The sequence below is a fragment of the Triticum dicoccoides genome, chromosome 3B (genome assembly GCF_002162155.2).
Source record: "Triticum dicoccoides isolate Atlit2015 ecotype Zavitan chromosome 3B, WEW_v2.0, whole genome shotgun sequence".
Taxonomy (NCBI): Eukaryota; Viridiplantae; Streptophyta; class Magnoliopsida; order Poales; family Poaceae; genus Triticum; species Triticum dicoccoides.
Genome location: NC_041385.1, coordinates 335,053,096 through 335,076,863, shown reverse-complemented (window position 1 = coordinate 335,076,863; position 23,768 = coordinate 335,053,096).

Sequence of the window (23,768 nt, the reverse complement as noted above, 5' to 3'; positions counted from 1 at the left end):
TTCTTTTAAAGCCCTTTATGTGATGTTGCCCAGACGTCCGACTGTGGCATTTCTTTTAAAGCCCTGTCTGTGATGTTGCTCACGTCCGACTGTGGTATTTCTTTTAAATCCCTTTATGTGATGTCGCTCAGACGTCCGACTGTGGCATTTCTTTTAAAGCCCTTTATGTGGTGTCGCCAAGACGCCCGACTGCGGCATGCATTTTTATTTATTTACCTTTCGAGGCATCGCTCCAGACATCCGATCGGTTATTAGTTATTAAATTTTGATACATCAAGTTCTGCAATATTACCGTTGTTATTTGAGTATCATACTTTGTTCATGACGCATTCATGCATTCATTGATTATATCTTTTGTCCGAGCTGTCTTGCGAGTACTTTCAAGTACTCACTTGGCTTGTTGATTTGGCCAGATGCTGATGAAGACAATCTCATGGATGAAGAGTTTGATAGCGAGTCCGACGCCTAGAGGAGTCCCAGTCAGTACCGTGCGATCCTATCTTGGTCATTGTATTATCCGCTTCCGCAACCCCGAATAAATTCATCGAGCCTCACCTCGACGCTCGATGTACTACTAGTAGAAGTCAAGTTATCCACCACCACTTTTCCCTCGAGCTAGTAGCATGCCACCCCACCCTTGTGTCAAAACCGCCCACATATAATATATTGGCGAGTCTGTAATAAATTGTTGAGCAGCCTCAGCTCAACCCTGTAATATATTTGATGCTACTGGTTCTCTGTTTATCAAGCTTTTGTCTACCAGAAAGGATGACTTTTCCTATACTAGGATTTAAAGATTAGTTTTCTCAATAAACATTTTTATTGAAAAACAGGTCGTGACAATCTCTTTCCCTTAGATGTCTTGCTCCCCCTGAATCTAACATGGGATACTGGGAGAACATAGGGAACAGAAAATCTAAGCTGAAGGAAAACAGAGCTGAAAGATATGAATGATGATCAGAGCTTAAGTTCAGAGATAATGTATGCTAATGCAAAAAGAGCACATATGAACATGTCTTTCTCATCAAGAAGACATGTGGCATCTCTCCTCTTGAACACCAAGCATCTGGGTTCCTTGAGAAATACTTTCTACTAGTATTCTCTCCCCCTGGAGATCTCTCTCTCTCCTTCTCTGATTTGATCTCTCTAAGTGATAAGCTTTGATGTGATCTCTCTCTCCCCCTTTGACATCAATTTCCAAGAAGGGCTTGATAAAGATGTAATCTCTCTCTCTCCCTCTGGAATTTGATGTGAATGGGTTTGATCCTTGAGTCACAACAAAAAGCAATGATAAAAATGTGATGCTTGTGGAGGACAAGATTCATTGAGTGGATCTGGATCAGAAGAATCACAGAATAAGTGGCAAACTGTTTTTCCTGTTGTGAAATCGGTGGCACCGAGTGGTATGCTTCGGTGGTACCGAGAGTTTTCGGTTGGACCGAAAATAACAAATCGGTGTAACCGAGTTCATCGCAGGGAAAACACTTGTCACCTCAGCTCACTAGACTAGTAACATCTCACCAAGATTTGCAAGGAATTTACTGAATGATATGCAAGGAATTAGATGCAGAAAATGCAGAGAAAACAGAAAGAAATATGCATGAGACAAATGCAAAAACTCAGAAAAGAACACAGGAGAACTTCATCTAGAGATGGTCGGCGACAAAGTCACCTATATTAGAGTATATTGACTTAGGAGTCAAGTGAGATCACTTTATCATAGGCCATACTCATCGTTTAAGCTCAAAATGGGGTTGCCATTTTTCGTTTAAGCATCTTGATGTATTCACATCTTGTCGAGTTGCTTTAACTCATGACTCGGAGTAAAGATTCTCTAAGATGGAATAACATACCTTGGTTGGTGGTGTTGTCCATGTAGTTGAACTTGTGTGGGTTGCTCAAGGTTGATGTAGCTCCTCAAGAAGTTGGAGCACCACTTGGAATTTGAGTCCATCTACCTACATGGGTTAGTTCTTGCAAGGAAGAGCACTTGTATATCCAAAAATGACAATCATGAATCTCAACATAGAATTTGTCAAAGGATATGTTTGAATGGTTTCGTGCTTCCTTGTCTTCAACCACCTTGTGTAGAGACTTGGTGATGTAGAGATTGCTCAAGATGTGAGTAGGTTACAATCTCATGGAATTTGATTCAACCAAGTACCTACATGGGTTAGATAACATGCAAGATACAAATATATCCAAGACATAAGATTGTCATCATAAGAGAAATATCAAGGATTAGTCATAAGCTCATGTCTTGCATGTATCCAATGAAGTTTCTACTCCAAGTTTGAAGCATCAATGATGTTCAATTCTCCTCTTAACCTGCAAAACACTTTCTCATCAAGAGGTTTAGTGAATATATCCGCTAATTGCTTTTCAGTGTGAACATGCTTAGGATCAATGTCACCCTTAGCAACATGATCTCGAATGAAATGATGACGAACTTCAATATGCTTAGTTCGAGAATGTTGCACAGGATTATGACCAATTTTAATAGCACTTTCATTATCACAAAGCAATGTAACATGTCTCACATATATCCCATAATCTTTAAGAGTTTGGGTCATCCAAAGTAATCGAGCACAACATGATCCAGCGGCAATATATTCAGCTTCGGCAGTGGATAAGGATACCGAGTTTTGTTTCTTGGAGGACCAAGATACAAGAGATCTACCAAGAAATTGACAAGTACCCGAAGTGGACCTTCTATCAACCTTGTCTCCGGCATAGTCCGAGTCGGAATAGCCAACAAGATCGAAAGAGGTCCTCTTAGGATACCAAATGCCAAAATTTGGTGTATGGATTAAGTATCTCACTATCCTTTTCACGGCCTTAAGATGACATTCTTTAGGAGCAGCTTGATATCGTGCACACATGCACACACTTAGCATAATATCGGGACGTGAAGCACATAGATATAACAATGAACCAATCATAGAGCGATAAACCTTTTGATCAACCGGTTCACAATCTTTGGTCAAATCAAGATGTCCACTAGTAGGCATGGGTGTAGTCATACCTTTGCATTCTTGCATATTGAACTTCTTTAATAAGTCCTTGGTGTACTTTGTTTGCGAGACAAAAGTACCTTCCTTAGTTTGCTTGATTTGCAAACCAAGAAAGAATTTGAGTTCACTCATCATAGACATCTCAAACTTCTCCGACATTAGCTTCCCAAACTTCTCACTAAAATGAGGGTTAGTTGAACCAAATATAATATCATCAGCATATATTTGGCACACAAAGAGTTCACCATTAACCCTTTATTAAAAAGAGTAGAATCAATTTTCCAAATTTCAAAGCCTTTTTCAATAAGGAACTTGGTCAAGCATTTATACCATGCTCTAGGAGCTTGTTTAAGACCATAAAGAGCTTTGTGAAGTTTGTAAACATGATTGGGTTTCTTGGGATTGATAAAGCTGGGAGGTTGTTTAACATAAACTGCCTCCTCTATTTCACCATTTAAAAAAGCACTTTTAATGTCCATTTGGTACAAGGTGATATCATGGTGATTAGCATAGGTAAGTAAGATGCGAATGGACTCAAGTCTAGCAACGGGGGCGTAAGTCTCACCATAGTCCATACCTTTGACTTGTGTGTAGCCTTGGGCGACGAGACGTGCTTTGTTGTGAACTACTTGTCCATCTTCATCTTGCTTGTTACGAAACACACATTTGGTACCGATGATGTTGTGGTTGTTGTCGGGCTTCTCAACCAGTGTCCAAACTAGGTTCCTCTCAAAGTTGTGTAGCTCTTCATGCATAGCATTTATCCAATCCGGATCTTCCAATGCTTCTTCGACCTTCATAGGTTCAATGCTAGAGATGAAAGAATAGTTTTCACAAAAGTTAGCTAAATGAGTTTTAGAGCGAGTGATTCTCCCGGTTTGAATATCATTGTAGATTTGCTCGACGTGATGGTCTTTAGCAATTCTTGCTCGAACTCGTGAAAGCTTTTGCTTGGATCTTCATTGAACATCTTCTTCATCTTGTTCTTCTTCTTGGCCTTCTTCATTGTTGGCGTTGTCGTTCTCTTGTCGTGGTGGAGAAGGAGGTTGTTGACGTTCATCTTGATGCACTTCCTCGTTTCCTTCATCTTGGTGTGTCCCACTTGTGGATGCTTCCGTATCAACTCTTGGTTCACCTTGTCGTGAAGTACAAGCTTCCACTTGGACAGACAAGGTACTCTCCTTCACCTCCGTTGGACGGACCTTGCCAATAGACAAGCCTTGGATTGCTTCCGAAGGATCTTTGTCTCCTACATCAATTGGCAATTGCTCTACTTGCGAGCCGTTAGATTCATCAAACTTCACATCTACCGTCTCTTCAACCTTTCGGGTGAAATTGTTGTAGATACGGTAAGTGTGCGAGTTTGAGCCATAACCTAGTAGGAAACCTTCATGAGACTTAGGAGCAAATTTAGAACGACGATGCTTATCAAGAATGTAGCACTTTGAGCCGAATACTCGAAAGTATACAACTTGGGATTTGTTACCGGTGAGTAGTTCATATGCCGTCTTGCCGAGTAGCTTGTGAAGATACAAGCGATTTGTTGCATGACAAGCTGTCTCAACCGCTTCTGCCCAAAAGTGCTTCGGCGTCTTGTACTCATCAAGCATCGTTCTCGCCATTTCGATGAGCGTCCGGTTCTTCCTCTCAACAACTCCATTTTGTTGAGGTGTGTACGTAGCCGAGAACTCGTGTGAAATCCCTTCTTCGTCAAGAAAGGTGTCCACATTTGCATTCTTGAACTCCGTTCCGTTATCGCTGCTAACCTTCTTGATCTTCACTTGAAATTAATTTTGGGCCTTCCTAGCGAAGTTCTTGAAGATCTTTTGGACCTGCGATTTATCATCGAGAAAGAACACCCACATAAATCTGGAAAAATCGTCAACTATAACTAGACCAAAAGAATTTCCACCGAGACTCTTGTAAGAGTTGGGACCAAAGAGATCCATGTGAAGTAGCTCGAGTGGCCTCTTCGTGGTCATGATGTTCTTCACGGGATGCCTTCCTCCAACCTGTTTACCTGCTTGACAGGCACTGCAAAGTCTATCCTTATCAAATATAACATCATTAACTCCAAGGATATGATTCCCCTTAATAAGCTTGTCAAGGTTTCGCATACCAACATGACCTAATCGTCTATGCCACAACCAGCCTTTTGAGGATTTAGCAATGAAGCAAGTTTTAGGTTGAGCCTTTTTAGTGAAATCAACAATGTATAGATCACCTCTACGTATACCGGTAAAGACCATTTTATGATTGTCTCGACGAAACACTTGGCAATCAATTTCAGTAAATAAGACATTGAAACCAAAGTCAGCAAGTCTAGATACTGAAAGTAAGTTGTATCCAAGAGATTCAACGAGCATGACATTTTGTATGGAGCTATCATGTGAGATGGCCACCTTACCAAGGCCAACCACCTTACCCTTTGAGTTGTCACCGAAAGTGACATACTTTCGAGGACTATCATTATCAGCAAGCTCACGAAACATGTCTTTATCTCCAGTCATGTGATCGGTACATCCACTATCAAGAACTCATTCCTTTCCTCCTGACAATTATCCCCGAAGATTTGCCATAAGAACAAAATGTCTCATTGCATCATCAAGATCGAAGTCACTATCATCATCCTCATCATAGTATCCATGTTCGACATCATCATGTGGTGGATCAAATCCTAGAGAGGGTGATTTGTTAGAGTGATTTTGACAATGATCTTGTCTATGAATTTTTTATAGCTTCGGAAATAATATCACTAATAATACCAACATTTCCTTTGGCACGCATAAGGTTTGTAAGCTCAAATAGACGATCACCAAACATAGGATCACTAGTATTCATCATACTCAAGGCAATAGACTTATGGATAATTTCATCAAGATTTTTCAAAGAATAATCAGGAAATCGTTCCTCAAGAAATTTCCATATAGTGTAGGCACACTCAGGAATAGGCAGTTTTATAATCAAGTTTCTAGGCAAGCCTATAGTGATAAGATTAACAGTTCTAACATTTATAATCATGTCAATAGACTCATCAAGGGTAGGATGAATAGGATCGACACAAGGTGCACAAGGACTAGCAATGTACTTGTTCAAATGTTATTGATTGAAAATTACAAGCATCTCATTTTTCCACTCATGAAAATACTCTCCATCAAGAATAGGCACTCTATGTCTAAGACTCCCCAAAGTAGACTCATCCATCTTCCTCCAATGGTGATTAAACCAAAGCAATGGAGACCAATGCTCTGATACCACTTGTAGGACCTTGAGAAGAGGTGTCTAGAGGGGGGGTGATTAGACACTAAGTACCAAAGTTGCAGTTTTTAGTTTCTTTAAAGTTTGAGTGGAGTTTAGGCACAAGTTTAACATTCACAACATATAGCAAGCAAGCATGCAAAGAGTATATGAGTAGCGGAAAATAAAGCACGCAACTTGCGAGAATGTAAGGGGAAGGGATTGGAGGATTCAAATGCAATTGGAGACACGGATGTTTTTGGCGTGGTTCCGATAGGTGGTGCTATCGTACATCCACGTTGATGGAGACTTCAACCCACGAAGGGTAACGGTTGCGCGAGTCCACGGAGGGCTCCACCCAAGAAGGGTCCACGAAGAAGCAACCTTGTCTATCCCACCATGGTCGTCGCCCATGAAGGACTTTCCTCACTAGCGGTAGATCCTCACGAAGTAGGCGATCTCCTTTCCCTTACAAACTCCTTGGTTCAACTCCACAATCTTGTCGGAGGCTCCCAAGTGACACCTAGCCAATCTAGGAGACACCACTCTCCAAGAAGTAACAAATGGTGTGTTGATGATGAACTCCTTGCTCTTGTGCTTCAAATGATAGTCTCCCCAACACTCAACTCTTTCTCATAGGATTTTGATCTGGTGGAAAGAGGGTTTGAGTGGAAAGCAACCTGGGGAAGGCTAGAGATCAAGATTCATATGGTAGGATTGGAATATCTTGGCCTCAACACATGAGTAGGTAGTTCTCTCTCAGAAATAGGATGCTGGAAGTGTAGGTTCAGTCTGATGGCTCTCTCCACGAATGAAGAGGAGGTGGAGGGGTATATATAGCCTCCACACAAAATCTAACCGTTGCACACAATCTACCAAACTCGGTGGGACCGAATAGTTAAACTCGGTCGAACCAATTTAGCAAATAATGTGACCGTTAGGGTTTTCGGTGGGACCGAAATGCAGCTCGGTAGGACCAATTCAGTTAGGGTTAGGGCATAACGTAATCTCGGTAAGAACGATTACACAAACTCGGTGAGATCGATTTTGGTAACAAGCTAACCAGAGAGTTGGCCGGGCAAACTCGGTTGGACCGATTTTGATAATAAGTTAACCACAGAGTTTGCATTGTAATCTTGGTAGTATCGATTGCTCAAACTCGGTGAGACCGATTTTGATAATGGACATACACAGAGAGATTACAATCCCATCTCGGTGAGACCGAGATCCCTATTGGTGAGACCGATTTGCCTAGGGTTTGTGGCAGTGGCTAAGACATCAAAACTCGGTGGCGCCGGATAGGAAGAATCGGTGTGGCCAAGTTTGACTTTAGGTTTAGGACATATGTGTGGAAATGGGAAAGTAGTTGAGGGTTTTTGGAGCATATCACTAAGCACATGAAGGAATAGGCTCATTAAGCAACACCTCATCCCTCCTTGATAGTACTGGCTTTTCCTATAGACTCAATGTGATCTTGGATCACTGAAATGTAAAATAAAGAGTCTTGAGCTTGAAGCTCGAGCCAATCCTTTGTCCTTAGCATCTTGAAGGAGTTCCCACATCCTTTAGTCCATGCCACTTCATTGTTGAACTTATCTGAATCATACTAGATAAAAGTGTTAGTCCAACAATAGATATGTTGTCATTAATTACCAAAACCACCTAGGGAGCACTTGTGCTTTCTATCTCCCCCTTTTTGGTAATTGATGGCAACATACATCAAAGCTTTAGATAAACATATAAAGAATAGCAAATAAAGCTTTGGAAAGACATGTAACAAGCATAGGCTCCCCCTACATGTATGCAATCATGTGAATATGAAATATAGAAGCATGTGAGAGCATAACCATGATAGAGCATGCAATGTGTTACATGTATCTTGGCCATATGCATCAAAACAAAAAAAATATTAAAGGAAATACCTTCATGCCCATGAGTCCTTCTTGCAAACAGTATGTACATCAGCAAGAATTCCTCATACACATGATTGTGATGCATATACTTACCTTGTGGTCTTGAGTTGGCTTAGGATGGAATGAACCTATGAAAACAGGGTTAGATAACACAGATGCATCTACTAGCCAGAGCAAACAAAAGAAACCACAAGAATACCAATACTGGGATGACATGTAGAGAGTGAGTACTAAGTACCACATTGGATTAGACATGTCCCCAAGAGAAAAGATATGCAATGAATTTAAATGAACTCTTTCCTTTAGATGTCTTGCTCCCCCTGGATCTAACATGGGATACTGGGAGAAGATAGGGGACAGAAAATCAGAGCTGAAGGAAAACAGAGCTGAAAGATATGAATGATGATCAGAGCTAATGTATGCTAATGCAAAATGAGCACATATGAACATGTCTTTCCCTTCAAGAAGACATGTGGCATCTCTCCTCTTGAACAACAAGCATCTGGGATCCTTGAGAAATACTTTCTACTAGTATTCTCTCCCCCTGGAGATCTCTCTCTCTCCTTCTCTGATTTGATCTCTCTAAGTGATAAGCTTTGATGTGATCTCTCTCTCCCCCTTTGACATCAATTTCGAAGAAGGGCTTGATAAAGATGTAATCTCTCTCTCTCCCTCTGGAATTTGACGTGAATGGGTTTGATCCTTGAGTCACAACAAAAAGCAATGATAAAAATGTGATGCTTGTAGAGGACAAGATTCATTGAGTGGAGCTGGATCAGAAGAATCACAGAATAAGTGGCAAACTGTTTTTCCTGTTGTGAAATCGGTGGCACCGAGTGGTATGCTTCGGTGGTACCGAGAGTTTTCGGTTGGACCGAAAATAACAAATCGGTGTAACCGAGTTCATCACGGGGAAAACACTTGTCACCTCAGCTCACTAGACTAGTAACATCTCACCAAGATTTGCAAGGAATTTACTGAATGATATGCAAGGAATTAGATGCAGAAAATGCAGAGAAAACAGAAAGAAATATGCATGAGACAAATGCAAAAACTCAGAAAAGAACACGGGAGAACTTCATCTAGAGATGGTCGGCGACAAAGTCACCTATATTAGAGTATATTGACTTAGGAGTCAAGTGAGATCACTTGATCATAGGCCATACTCATCGTTCAAGCTCAAAATGGGGTTGCCATTTTTCGTTTAAGCATCTTGATGTATTCACATCTTGTCGAGTTGCTTTAACTCATGACTCGGAGTAAAGCTTCTCTAAGATGGAATAACATACCTTGGTTGGTGGTGTTGTCCATGTAGTTGAACTTGTGTGGGTTGCTCAAGGTTGATGTAGCTCATCAATAATTTGGAGCACCACTTGGAATTTGAGTCCATCTACCTACATGGGTTAGTTCTTGCAAGGAAGAGCACTTGTATATCCAAAAATGACAATCATGAATCTCAACATAGAATTTGTCAAAGGATATGTTTGAATGGTTTCGTGCTTCCTTGTCTTCAACCACCTTGTGTAGAGACTTGGTGATGTAGAGACTGCTCAAGATGTGAGTAGGTTACAATCTCATGGAATTTGATTCAACCAAGTACCTACATGGGTTAGATAACATGCAAGATACAAATATATCCAAGACATAAGATTTTCATCATAAGAGAAATATCAAGGATTAGTCATAAGCTCATGTCTTGCATTTATCCAATGAAGTTTCTACTCCAAGTTTGAAGCATCAATGATGTTCAATTCTCCTCTTAACCCGCAAAACACTTTCTCATCAAGAGGTTTAGTGAATATATCCTCTCATTGCTTTTCGGTGCGAACATGCTTAAGATCAATGTCACCCTTAGCAACATGATCTCGAATGAAATGATGACGAACTTCAATATGCTTAGTTCGAGAATGTTGCACAGGATTATGACCAATTTTAAAAGCACTTTCATTATCACAAAGCAATGGAACATGTCTCACATATATCCCATAATCTTTAAGAGTTTGGGTCATCCAAAGAAATTGAGCACAACATGATCCAGCGGCAATATATTCAGCTTCGGAGGTGGATAAGGATACCGAGTTTTGTTTCTTGGAGGACCAAGATACAAGAGATCTACCAAGAAATTGACAAGTACCCGAAGTGGACTTTCTATCAAACTTGTCTCTGGCATAGTCCGAGTCAGAATAGCCAACAAGATCGGAAGAGGCCCACTTAGGATATCAAATGCCAAAATTTGGTGTATGGATTAAGTATCTCACTATCCTTTTCACGGCCTTAAGATGACATTCTTTAGGAGCAGCTTGATATCGTGCACACATGCACACACTTAGCATAATATCAGGACGTGAAACACATAGATATAACAATGAACCAATCATAGAGCGATAAACCTTTTGATCAACTGGTTCACCATCTTTGGTCAAATCAAGATGTCCACTAGTAGGCATGGGTGTAGTCATACCTTTGCATTCTTGCATATTGAACTTCTTGAATAAGTCCTTGGTGTACTTTGTTTGCGAAACAAAAGTACCTTCCTTAGTTTGCTTGATTTGCAAACCAAGAAACAATTTGAGTTCACTCATCATAGACATCTCAAACTTCTCCGACATTTGCTTCCCAAACTTCTCACTAAAATGAGGGTTAGTTGAACCAAATATAATATCATCAACATAAATTTGGCACACAAAGAGTTCACCATTAACCCTTTTAGTAAAAAGAGTAGAATCAATTTCCCAATTTCAAAGCCTTTTTCAATAACGAACTTGGTCAAGCATTTATACCATGCTCTAGGAGCTTGTTTAAGACCATAAAGAGCTTTGTGAAGTTTGTAAACATGATTGGGTTTCTTGGGATTGATAAAGCCAGGGGGTTGTTTAACATAAACTTCCTCCTCTATTTCACCATTTAAAAAAGCACTTTTAATGTCCATTTGGTACAAGGTGATATCATGGTGATTAGCATAGGCAAGTAAGATGCGAATGGACTCAAGTCTAGCAACGGGGGCGTAAGTCTCACCATAGTAAATACCTTCGACTTGTGTGTAGCCTTGGGCGACGAGACGTGCTTTGTTGCGAACTACTTGTCCATCTTCATCTTGCCTGTTGTGAAACACCCATTTGATACCGATGATGGTGTGGTTGTTGTCGGGCTTCTCGACCAGTGTCCAAACTTGGTTCCTCTCAAAGTTGTGTAGCTCTTCATGCATAGCATTTATCCAATCCGGATCTTCCAATGCTTCTTTGACCTTCATAGGCTCAATGCTAGAGATGAAAGAATAGTTTTCACAAAAGTTAGCTAAACGAGTTTTAGAGCGAGTGATTCTCCCGGTTTGAATATCATTGTAGATTTGCTTGACGGGATGGTCTTTAGCAATTCTTGGTCGAACTCGTGAAAGCTTTTGCTTGGATCTTCGTTGAACATATTCTTCATCTTGTTCTTCTTCTTGGCCTTCTTCATTGTTGGCATTGTCGTTCTCTTGTCGTGGTGGAGAAGGAGGTTGTTGACGTTCATCTTGATGCACTTCCTCGTTTCCTTCATCTTGGTGTGTCCCACTTGTGGATGCTTCCGTATCAACTCTTGGTTCACCTTGTCGTGAAGTAGAAGCTTCCACTTGGACAGACGAGGTACTCGCCTTCACCTCCATTGGATGGACCTTGCCAATAGACAAGTCTTGGATTGCTCCAGAAGGATCTTTGTCTCCTACATCAATTGGCAATTGCTCTACTTGTGAGCCGTTAGATTCATCAAACTTCACATCTACCGTCTCTTCAACCTTTCGGGTGAAATTGTTGTAGATACGGTAAGTGTGCGAGTTTGAGCCATAACCTAGTAGGAAACCTTCATGAGACTTAGGAGCAAATTTAGAACGACGATGCTTATCAAGAATGTAGCACTTTGAGCCGAATACTCGAAAGTATCCAACTTGGGATTTGTTACCGATGAGTAGCTCATATGCTATCTTGCCGAGTAGCTTGTGAAGATACAAGCGATTTGTTGCATGACAAGTTGTCTCAACCGCTTCTGCCCAAAAGTGCTTCGGCGTCTTGTACTCATCAAGCTTCGTTCTCGCCATTTCGATGAGCGTCCGGTTCTTCCTCTCAACAACTCCATTTTGTTGAGGTGTGTACGTAGCCGAGAACTCGTGTGAAATCCCTTCTTCGTCAATAAAGGTGTCCACATTTGCGTTCTTGAACTCCGTTCCGTTGTCGCTGCAAACCTTCTTGGTCTTCACTTCAAATTGATTTTGGGCCTTCCTAGCGAAGTTCTTGAAGATCTTTTGGACCTGCGATTTATCATCGAGAAAGAACACCCACGTAAATCTGGAAAAATCATCAAATATAACTAGACCAAGAGAATTTCCACCAAGACTCTTGTAAGAGTTGGGACCAAAGAGATCGTGGTCATGATGTTCTTCACGGGATGCCTTCCTCCAACCTGTTTACCTGCTTGACAGGCACTGCAAAGTCTATCCTTATCAAATATAACATCATTAACTCCAAGGATATGATTCCCCTTAATAAGCTTGTCAAGGTTTCGCATACCAACATGACCTAATCGTCTATACCATAACCAGCCTTTTGAGGATTTAGCAATGAAGCAAGTTTTAGGTTGAGCCTTTTTAGTGAAATCAACAATGTATAGATCACCTCTACGTATACCGGTAAAGACCATTTTATGATTGTCTCGACGAAACACATGGCAATCAATTTCAGTAAATAAGACATTGAAACCAAAGTCAGCAAGTCTAGATACTGAAAGTAAGTTGTATCCAAGAGATTCAACGAGCATGACATTTTGTATGGAGCTATCATGTGAGATGGCCACCTTACCAAGGCCAACCACCTTACCCTTTGAGTTGTCACCGAAAGTGACATACTTTCGAGGACTATCATTATCAGGAAGCTCACGAAACATGTCTTTATCTCCAGTCATGTGATCGGTACATCCACTATCAAGAACCCATTCCTTTCCTCCTGACATGTATCCCCGAAGATTTGCCATAAGACCAAAATGTCTCATTGCATCATCAAGATCGAAGTCACTATCATCATCCTCATCATACTATCCATGTTCAACATCGTCATGTGGTGGATCAAATCCTAGAGAGGGTGATTCGTTAGAGTGATTTTGACAATGATCTTGTCTATGAATTTTTTATAGCTTCGAAAATAATATCACTAATAATACCAACATTTCCTTTGGCACGCATAAGGTTTTAAGCTCAAATAGTCGATCACCAAACATAGGATCACTAGTATTCATCTTACTCAAGGAAATAGACTTATGGAGAATTTCATCAAGATTTTTCAAAGAATAATCAGGAAATCGTTCCTCAAGAAATTTCCATATAGTGTAGGCACACTCAAGAGTAGGCAGTTCTATAATCAAGTTTCTAGGCAAGCCTCTAGTGATAATATTAACAGTTCTAACATTTCTAATCATGTCAATAGACTCATCAAGGGTAGGATGCATAGGATCAACACAAGGTGCACAAGGGCTAGCAATGTACTTGTTCAAATGATATTGATTGAAAATTACAAGCATCTCATTTTTCCACTCATGAAAATACTCTCCATCAAGAATAGGCACTCTATGTCTAAGACTCCCCAAAGTAGACTCATCCATCTTCCTCCAATGGTGATTAAACCAAAGCAATGGAGACCAATGCTTTGATACCACTTGTAGGACCTTGAGAAGAGGTGTCTAGAGGGGGGGTGATTAGACACTAAGTACCAAAGTTGCAATTTTTAGTTTCTTTAAAGTTTGAGTGGAGTTTAGGCACAAGTTTAACATTCACAACATATAGCAAGCAAGCATGCAAAGAGTATATGAGTAGCGGAAAATAAAGCATGCAACTTGCGAGAATGTAAAGGGAAGGGATTGGAGGATTCAAACGCAATTGGAGACATGGATGTTTTTGGCGTGGTTCCGATAGGTGGTGCTATTGTACATCCACGTTGATGGAGACTTCAACCCACGAAGGGTAACGGTTGCGCGAGTCCACGGAGGGCTCCACCCAAGAAGGGTCCACGAAGAAGCAACCTTGTCTATCCCACCATGGCCATCGCCCACGAAGGACTGGCCTCACTAGCGGTAGATCTTCACGAAGTAGGCGATCTCCTTGCCCTTACAAACTCCTTGGTTCAAGTCCACAATCTTGTCGGAGGCTCCCAAGTGACACCTAGCCAATCTAGGAGACACCACTCTCCAAGAAGTAACAAATGGTGCGTTGATGATGAACTCCTTGCTCTTGTGCTGCAAATGATAGTCTCCCCAACACTCAACTCCCTCTCATAGGATTTGGATCTGGTGGAAAGAGGGTTTGAGTGGAAAGAAACTTGGGGAAGGCTAGAGATCAAGATTCATATGGCAGGAATGGAATATCTTGGCCTCAACACATGAGTAGGTAGTTCTCTCTCAGAAATAGGATGCTGGAAGTGTAGGTTCAGTCTGATGGCTCTCTCCACGAATGAAGAGGAGGTGGAGGGTATATATAGCCTCCACACAAAATCTAACCGTTACACACAATCTATCAAACTCGGTGGGACCGGATAGTTAAACTCGATCGGACCGATTTAGCAAATAATGTGACCGTTAGGGTTTTCAGTGGGACTGAAATGCAACTCGATAGGACTAATTCGGTTAGGGTTAGGGCATAACGTAATCTCTGTAAGACTGATTACACAAACTCGGTGAGACCGATTTTGGTAACAAGCTAACCAGTGAGTTGGTCAGGCAAACTCGGTTGGACCGATTATCAAACTCGGTGGGACCAATTTTGATAATAAGTTAACCAGAGAGTTTGCATTGTAATCTCGGTAGTACCGATTGCTCAAACTCGGTGAGACCGATTTTGATAATGGACATACACAGAGAGATTACAATCCCATCTCGGTGAGACCGAGATCCCTATCGGTGAGACCTATTTGCCTAGGGTTTGTGGTAGTGGCTAAGACATCAAAACTCGGTGGCGCCGGATAGGAAGAATCGGTGTGGCCGAGTTTGACTTTAGGTTTAGGACATATGTGTGGAAGTGGGAAAGTAGTTGAGGGTTTTTGGAGCATATCACTAAGCACATGAAGCAAGAGGCTCATTAAGCTACACCTCATCCCTCCTTGATAGTATTGGCTTTTCCTATAGACTCAATGTGATCTTGGATCACTGAAATGTAAAATAAAGAGTCTTGAGCTTGAAGCTTGAGCCAATCCTTTGTCCTTAGCATCTTGAAGGAGTTCCCACATCCTTTAGTCCATGCCACTCCATTGTTGAACTTATCTGAATCATACTAGATAAAAGTGTTAGTCCAACAAGAGATATGTTGTCATTAATTACCAAAACCACCTAGGGAGCACTTGTGCTTTCAGCTGCCTAAATGCCCTCTTACTTTATCGGGGGTGGCAACAGAAGTCGTCCCGTCTGTCGTCGCCCCTCCTTGCTTTGACACGTGTCCAGGCTGACGAGGCATGCAATCACGCAGGCGCCTGCTTAGTTGGCACACTGGTTGTCTCACTCGAGTGGTGGTGAGGTGGCAAATCCTTGCTGGGCGTGGGCCTGGCCGTGGCCCAGCAATCGTCCCCAGCAAGGCTTGCCGAGAGCCTCGCACTCGTCCTCGGCAAGGGTCTTGCTGGGAGTGTTCGTCTTCTGGTCCCACGTGGGCCCGCGGGCCAAAAATCTTTGTGAAGATCTTCATGCTACCACGCATGCGTTCCCAATCTTGGCCTTAACGTTGTCTATGGTGTCAGAACTCTCAGCCTCAAGGGTGGTGGCCTTGCTGGTGCTGCGTCGGTTGCCCCGGCAAGGAGCTTGCCGGGGCTACGAAAGCCACCCCGGTAAGGATGTTGCCAGGGGAGGTCCAACTTGTCTTCTGCTCCTTGTTCTCTATATTGAGAGTTGTCTTGGCAGTCTTGTGTTCTGTCTTCTGCTGTCCTTCCAGGCCCGACCACAGGCGAGGCTACAACTGCCCATGCACAAGTAAGGGGTATAGAAAGATCCCATACTTTTGTACACCGACATAGCCGTAGGGTTCATGCCTGGTGTTTTGAGGAAGGTGACCTTGTCCTTAGGCGTCTAGTCCGCCAATGTTACACACAAGTCATCACCGAAGTGGGAAGACCCTTACCGGGTAGTACGAGTCACCAGACCTGGCGCAGTCCGTCTAGAGATCGGAGATGGCACTCTGTTGCAAAACTCATGGAATATTGAGCATCTCCGCAAGTTCTATCCGTAAGACTGCTGGAGGAGCTTGGGAGCATCATTCCCACCGCTGCCGGGGAGGAGATGCAACTGCAGATGATGGTGCAGCCGCCTGATGAAGATGGTGCGGGCGGCGATCAGTTGGAGTCAGAGTCATCTCCTTCCAGCCTGCTACGGTCGTCATCGCCATCACGATCCTCCTCATCGCTGCCGCTCAAGGAGGGACTTTTGTCACTTGTAGATCTCTCCGCGCAGCACCCTAAGCGAATTCCCAAGTGCCCGAAGACCTTGATGGAGAGCAGGCCGCTCTCCACTAATTTGAACTGGAGAACTTGCCCCTCTGTCAAGCTGTGGGCATGGGCAAAAGTCTTCCAACCACGACGAAGGTACATAACAAGAGGAGCTGGGAAGTCGACATCGACCCACATGTCCGCATTCCCACAGCCCCTCATGTGCAACCTCAAGGCATGCTACGGATCGAGCTCCATTTCGCGGGTGAACGGGGTAGAGAGATGAAGATGGCCACACAGAGGCTTGTACAACCTGATGAAGAAATATCGGGGATGATCTCCGGCATGGCCTTCCATTGGGGGAGGAGCCACCGGCAGGGGTGCAACTGGAGCACCATCCCGTCCTACTCTTCCTCGAGCACCACGGCAACCTTGACCACGCCCCCTCCCTCCTCCTCTCGTGACGGGCTCCACCGCGGCGAGCTCTGGAGGAGGAGGAATGTGCTGCCAAGTGGAAGCGCTCGTCGCTGCCATTGGAGCACAAGCACGCCCTCGCCCTCTCACCATGACAAGCGGAAGAAGACTGTGAAGAAATAAGAAGAAGGAGGTGCGTATGAAGAAACACTGTCCCTTTTCCCTTTTATAGAAGGGAAGGGCCGGGGGCTGGCCTCTCACCCCAAGGGGGGCACTCCACTCATTCAATACAACCTCAAGAGACATGGGTAATCAGGATCGACCCGCTGCTCCAACCAGCGACGCCAGATTTCCAGCTGCGGCACTCACACACGTGCCCTTCACGTCCATCACCTACCCTTCCTAAGGCATGATGGACATGTGGCGGATGGGTCAGAAGCATGGAGGCAAGTGGGATGCCCGTTTACACCACCGTGATCGTGGGGTATGAGTGCCATGCAGGCCATGATCCGAGCCTTTTTCATAACATAGTGCACCACGCACGGGGAAACCAGAAACTGGCCTGAAATCAAGACTAATGAAGAGGCAAAGAAGACCTCAAGAGACCAGCCTCTTCAGCAGCGCTGCCTGTGCACTTGTTAGGCCCTACCCCAACGATGCTCGGCAGCACGTTCGAGGCAGGCACGGGGGCTTCTGTCGGTGCAATAGACCCGGGGCCCGTTGCCCTGACTGTGCAATAGCACCAGAGCAGACGAACAAGAGACCAAGAGATTCAAAGCATCATTACGCAGATCGAAAGGATCCAAGGCAAGATAGAGAAGCTAGATATTATCAAGAGAGAAGCTTCCCTCGCCGGGCAGGCGAGCCCAACAAGGGGCGAGGCCACCCCAGAAGGAGATGGCCAAGGCATCTCGGCAGAGCCTGCCGGGACCCATGGATACCAGATTACTTCACCAACTACTCCACCTCGACCCACATCATCGATCAGTGCGGTGTCAAGCCACATGATGATTAAGTGGAAACTATTCGCCACATGGCGGCCACTTCCTACCAATTAAACCCACAGATGACACCCGTCCAGTGACGTGTCAAGCGAGTAGGCGTGGAGCTAGCAAGATAGCCCGCCAAGCCTTATCGGGCAACCAATGACGTGACACTAAGTGGTGCATTAAATGCACACTATTAGCCTGCAGAGTTAGGTGCGATAACACTATTTGTTATCATACCAATATCTAATGAGTAATTTGCCACTGTGGTAACCCCTTGATCTTTAAAAGGAGGCCCATGGCAACCGTAGAGGGGGTTCGGTTCACGAGTTTGGACAGCTAGACCACTCGCACCCCCATACGCATGTAGCCGCTGCCTCCCCGAAGCAACCCCCGCCGGACAAGTGTACTACGCACCACCACCACCACCACCTTTCCACCATCAATCCACCAAAGTAGGAGTAGGGTTTTACGCCTCTTGGCGTCCCAAACCTGGGTAAAATTGCCCATGTGATCTCTGTCGTGCTGTCTTGCATTGGTCTGCTCTTTGTGCAACGTGAGCCCCCCCTGCCAAACCAGCAAGGGGCCGTCCAGGTCCCATAGGTGGTCGTGGTTTCCCGCGACTCCAATGCATTGCAACGCATCCAAAGTAGAGTAATACATATGCACCAATTTCATAGAAAACATTCTAGTTTTGATATACACATATCACTAAAAATATCTTATGTTTCACTCAAAATATATTCCTTTGGCTGTTTTGATGAGATAAGGTAGGAATGTAGTGGGTCTCAAGATTCGAGATGTGGGACATTGTTGCAAAAACCCATGTGTGTGAGAGAGAAAGAGTGAGAGAGGAGGTGCATAGAGTGCATGTCTCACAAAGACACGAAGTGCAAGATGTATTACCATAAAATGAGGTAATAGTTTGCGCGTGCATGACCGAGAGGGTGTGTCTCAAGAAGGGACGAAAAACCTACATAGATACAAGGAGCGAAAGTGTGTGGTAGATTTATAAACCAATGTAGAGATTGGTCGATGAATATTTGTGAGAGAGATAGGAGTCGGGGGTGCGAAAGCCAGAGTTTTGTGTGTGATAGAGAGAGACGGTAGTTAGTAGGGGCATCGAAAGCTGGAGTTGTGTCTATGTGAGTGAGAGAGGTGAGGGAGAGTTTGTATGATTGGTAAACAAATGAATAATGTCAGTTTTGGAACAGAGATAAAGACGGAAAGGAGAGAACCCTAGAGAGAAAGGAGAACTGAAAGACGAGTGAGAGTGTGTATGTGGCGGTGAAACAGAAAACTTAGGTAGCTATAGTGATACCAAAGAACGTTAGAGACGTGAGAGATAATGAAAACCATGTAATCTATGAAGATAGAGAGTGTGTGGCAGTTCTCGAGGGAGATAGCGAGAGACCGTGTTTGAAAAAAAGGGACAAGCATGTAGTGAGGGTGCGGGTGAGATGGAGAAAAGAGAGTGATAGCTACATGAAGGAGCACACGACAGAGACCTAGAGAGAGATGGGCATGAAACAAGATTCAAATATTTAGTTCTGTGTATAGAAGATGTCAACATAGAAGGTATTCAAAAATTTAAATTCCAGATAATGGTACAGGTAATTCATACTCGAACCAAAATTGATCTATCAAACATGCATACTATATTGAATTTGCGCGCGTGTATGTTATTTAATATATTGATATTATCGATCCATACATTTGAGCTGAACATATTTTTTTTTCAGAAATTTCAATTGAAAGTTGAACATAATTTGGTATAAATTTTTTGAATTCAACCTTATGATTTTGAGATCATTGCATTTGTAAATAATATTTTATATATAAAGGAGCATAATTCTTTGTTATGCTTTTGAAAGTAGATATAACAAATTGATGTATAAAGATTTGTATTCGAATACAAAATGGATCCTGCCTGAAAGAAGAAAGAATACAAAATGGATTGGAATTGAGTTGCACGGTAACGTGCAATCCTTTTCTGCAAAATTTGAACGAAGAGGGGAAACTCGCGGTAAATGCCCGAAACCAAAATCTGCGAGATGGAAATTACTGCCTATCTATGACACGCAAAGCATATCGGCTCGATATCTATAGGTTTCGATAGGGGTAGACTTGTAATTTCATTTAAACATGACACAACCGCCTCCGCGTCTCACCTCCCCGGATTCAAAGACGGTGGGCACCAAAACAAACTCCCTCGTCGGCCGAAATCGCCTCTTGCCTCCCCGGATTCATACATGATGGGCGCCAAAACAAACTCTCTCCTCGGCCGAAATCTCCGTCGGCAAATATTCGTTGTATGCGAGTATACCGTCCTATCCCCAACCGACTAATATTGCCATGATGTAGGAAAGTTTAAACAGGGGCTAAGTTTGTAAATTTCCTCCCATTTGAGGCAAGTGCGTCCTGAAGACATGGTTCCCCTACCTCTCCCTCCATTTCCCCATTCGTACTCCGTGGGCGGCAAAACACCCTCTTCACCCTAGTCTCCTCCATCCGCCACCCCATCAACCGTCATCCTCCTCCACCATGCCGGAGTTGTTACCCCGTCATCGTCCATTACAAGAGATCGACCTCTCTTCCACGACTACGGACCAGGATCCTTGCATCGCATCTTGTTTCTTCATCCGCACTGTCTTCTAACTTGTCGGGGCCGCTCCTATGATCGTCTCGTCCACCGCGCTAGGATATTTCCCTTGCCACCACCATCTGCTCTCCTAGATCTACTTCCACGCGGCCGATAGCCATCTCTACTGCAGCACCCTCAACACCTCAGCAGATGCTTACATGGTGCCACACCAGAGGTGGTACTCTTTCATATCTACTCAAGTTATTTATCTGAGCAAGAAAATAGATCGCCATTGCTTTACTATAATTTCTTATCCATCACTTTGAATCATATTGTGCTTGTTAGTTGAAAGCAAACTTTCGTTGCAAAAGTTGCCTTTGTCCGGTTTGCACCTTCAGATCCGCCATTGCATGCTCACCACTATACTCGCAATGCTTATGGTTTGCCCTTTTTATATTCCACATTAGCTTAAGTGGTAGTCGACTAAATTTCAATTTGGGGTCAGTCCATTTTTTAGAGCTCGCCGGAGGGTAGGAAGGGGCTCGACAGAGGGCTGCCCCTTTATCTATCTTACGGTTTAGGGTGGGGACATTCGTTGTGGGGGCGGTCATCGGGCTATGGTGGGGCTTCACCGAAGGCAAAACTCGACACGGGTGGGGGTGGGGTGGGGTTGGCTAGAGGAATGGTCTGGGCTAGTGGAAGACTAGATGTTGTGCGCGGTTCAGGGGAGGCCGGGGGCCGATGGTTCGTCCGGCGGCCCGTGCGGTGGTCTGTAGGGGAATAATAAGATCAGAGGAAGAAGAAGGGTTAGGAGACATAGGATTTTCATCCAACCGCCTGAAATGGTCGACTGACCCCAATGATGAAAGTCAGGCAACTTGCATGTAAACATTCTCATATATTCAGTACCATCATCGTAGGTGCTTCGAGAAGTGCAAGGAGTGCTCCTCAACCCATCAAGCTAAACAACATGCCACTCATAATTCCAAACTTACTTACTCAAATACGAATCTGATATGATGCTGACATGTTGTACTAAACAGAGAATGTTTAATTAGTCAGCTAATGTTCCTACTTTACTTTCGAAAAGCACGTACGCCACATATCGAGGGACAGCAGGGAGTTGCATTGTTTATGCGCTCTAGTCCATCATGTGTGGGCAATGAACATTTTATTATCCAACATTTGCTTGCTCTTCTTTAGCATGCTGCTCGTCGGTTCTTCTTTAATAAGTACTCTTTCCGTTCCTATATACAAGTCTTTGTAGATATTCCTCCATGGACTACATACGGAGCAAAATGAGTGAATCGGCACTCTAAAATGTATCTATATACATCCGTATGTGATCCATAGTGTAATATCTACAAAGACATTTATTTAGGAATAGAGGGAGTATAATAGTAGTACAGTGTGTTCCTTGTAGTGAGGAGGAGCAGGGACATTTGCAGTGTACAGGTCTATTCGGCCGCTTGTCATGGACGCTTTCAACTCTTCGTGTTGGTCTTCATGTCGCTTGTCATGGACGCTTTAAACTCTTAGTATTTGATCGTATATGTCGCCTTTGAGAGTTAGACAGATAGGAACTTTATTGAGGCTTGAGTTGTAGAGAGCTGGTATCCGAAGCCATTCTAGCTGTACCAGCAATACTAGCACATATTTTCCAGAAAGTTCCACTTTCCTCATTTTACTCCTGATGCTTAGGGTTTTCCCATTGTATCTACACTATGATCTGTGTAGGTGCTCTGTGTCCTAGTGGAAGAACTCCACCCTTTAAAGCTAAATAACACACCAATCATAATTCCAAAGCTTAGTTGTTCCAATACATATGTGACATGATATTCGTATTAGTTAACAGACAAACATTTAATTGGTCAGCTAATGCTCCCACTTGAGTTTCCAAATGCCTGTGGCCACATAGAGAGAGACAACATGGAATTGCATTTCTTTGGATGCTCTGATTGATCATGGGTGGGCAACCAACATTGTATAGACAAAAACAGAATCTCCATAATATGCTTCCTTGCTATTCTTTGTAAATACTACAGTATGTTCCTTGTCAAGAAGGCAAGCAGGGAGATCCGCATTCGACAGGTCTATTTGGCCGCTTCTGCAAATTGCTTTCAGCAATTCGAGTTGGTCTGCCATAATATCCAGGAAATGCTGGGAGCTATGCAACCTTTGAGAGACTAGACTGATAGTAACAGTAGTGCGCGTTCAGGTGAATAGACCTGGCCTGTAGGTGATCGATAGACTTTGGGTTAGTAGTGGCAATACAACCCCATATTTCCTAGCCAGTTCCACTTCCCCAATTTATTTATGATGCTTATGTTGTTTCCCTTTTATCGACACTACAATCTGCATAGTCGCTTTGTGTCGTAATTGCAGCACTCCATCCTTCAAGCAAAACTACATGCCACTCATATTTCCAAAGCTTACATTTAATTCGTCAGCTAATGCCTAATGTTACTACATGAGTTTTGAAATGCATGTGCACCACATATAGAAATGTTGGAACACTATTTCCCTGTGCACTCTTGTTGTCACGCAATAAACTTTCAACACAATATATTATGAACCTATCATCCGCCAACTATCCTTTATTCTAGAGCTCCCAATAGGAGCCTATTTTTTGTGTAGTTCTGCCAGATTATAATATTGTGCGCACAAATTTACAGCATGCTAGGGCTCTCTCATCCAAACCCTACTCCTGTTTTGTGGTGGATTTGCCTCACAAGGGGCTGAGGACGAACTAGTACAAGGGAAGAACAACCTTGTGAGGTCTGCTCTGGTGTGAATGTGAGCTGAAGGGGTTCGACCCCCTGCGATGGTGGTGGCTAACCTATACTTATAGTGGCCTTGGTCCTCTAACCCCAAAACGTAGCTGGGAAGGGATCCCATAGTGGCTAATTGGAGCGGGGACAAGTAGTACATCTTATCCTGACAAAAGTTGTTCTTCTCCTACGAAGCTCCTGGTCATGATGCTGTGGTGGGATCGACGATGACATCCATCATGTCGTCCTGGCGGTCTTGGTCTTGTTGCACGGGAATGGAAACATTTGGCTGATTCCTCGGGAGTCCGCGCATGTGCTTGCCTCCTTAGCACAAAAGAGGAAACCCGCTGGCACCCGCCTGGCCTTGGTCGTCATGGCTTGCGTGACCGCAACCTTATGAGGTTGAGCGCCTGCATATAAATCTCC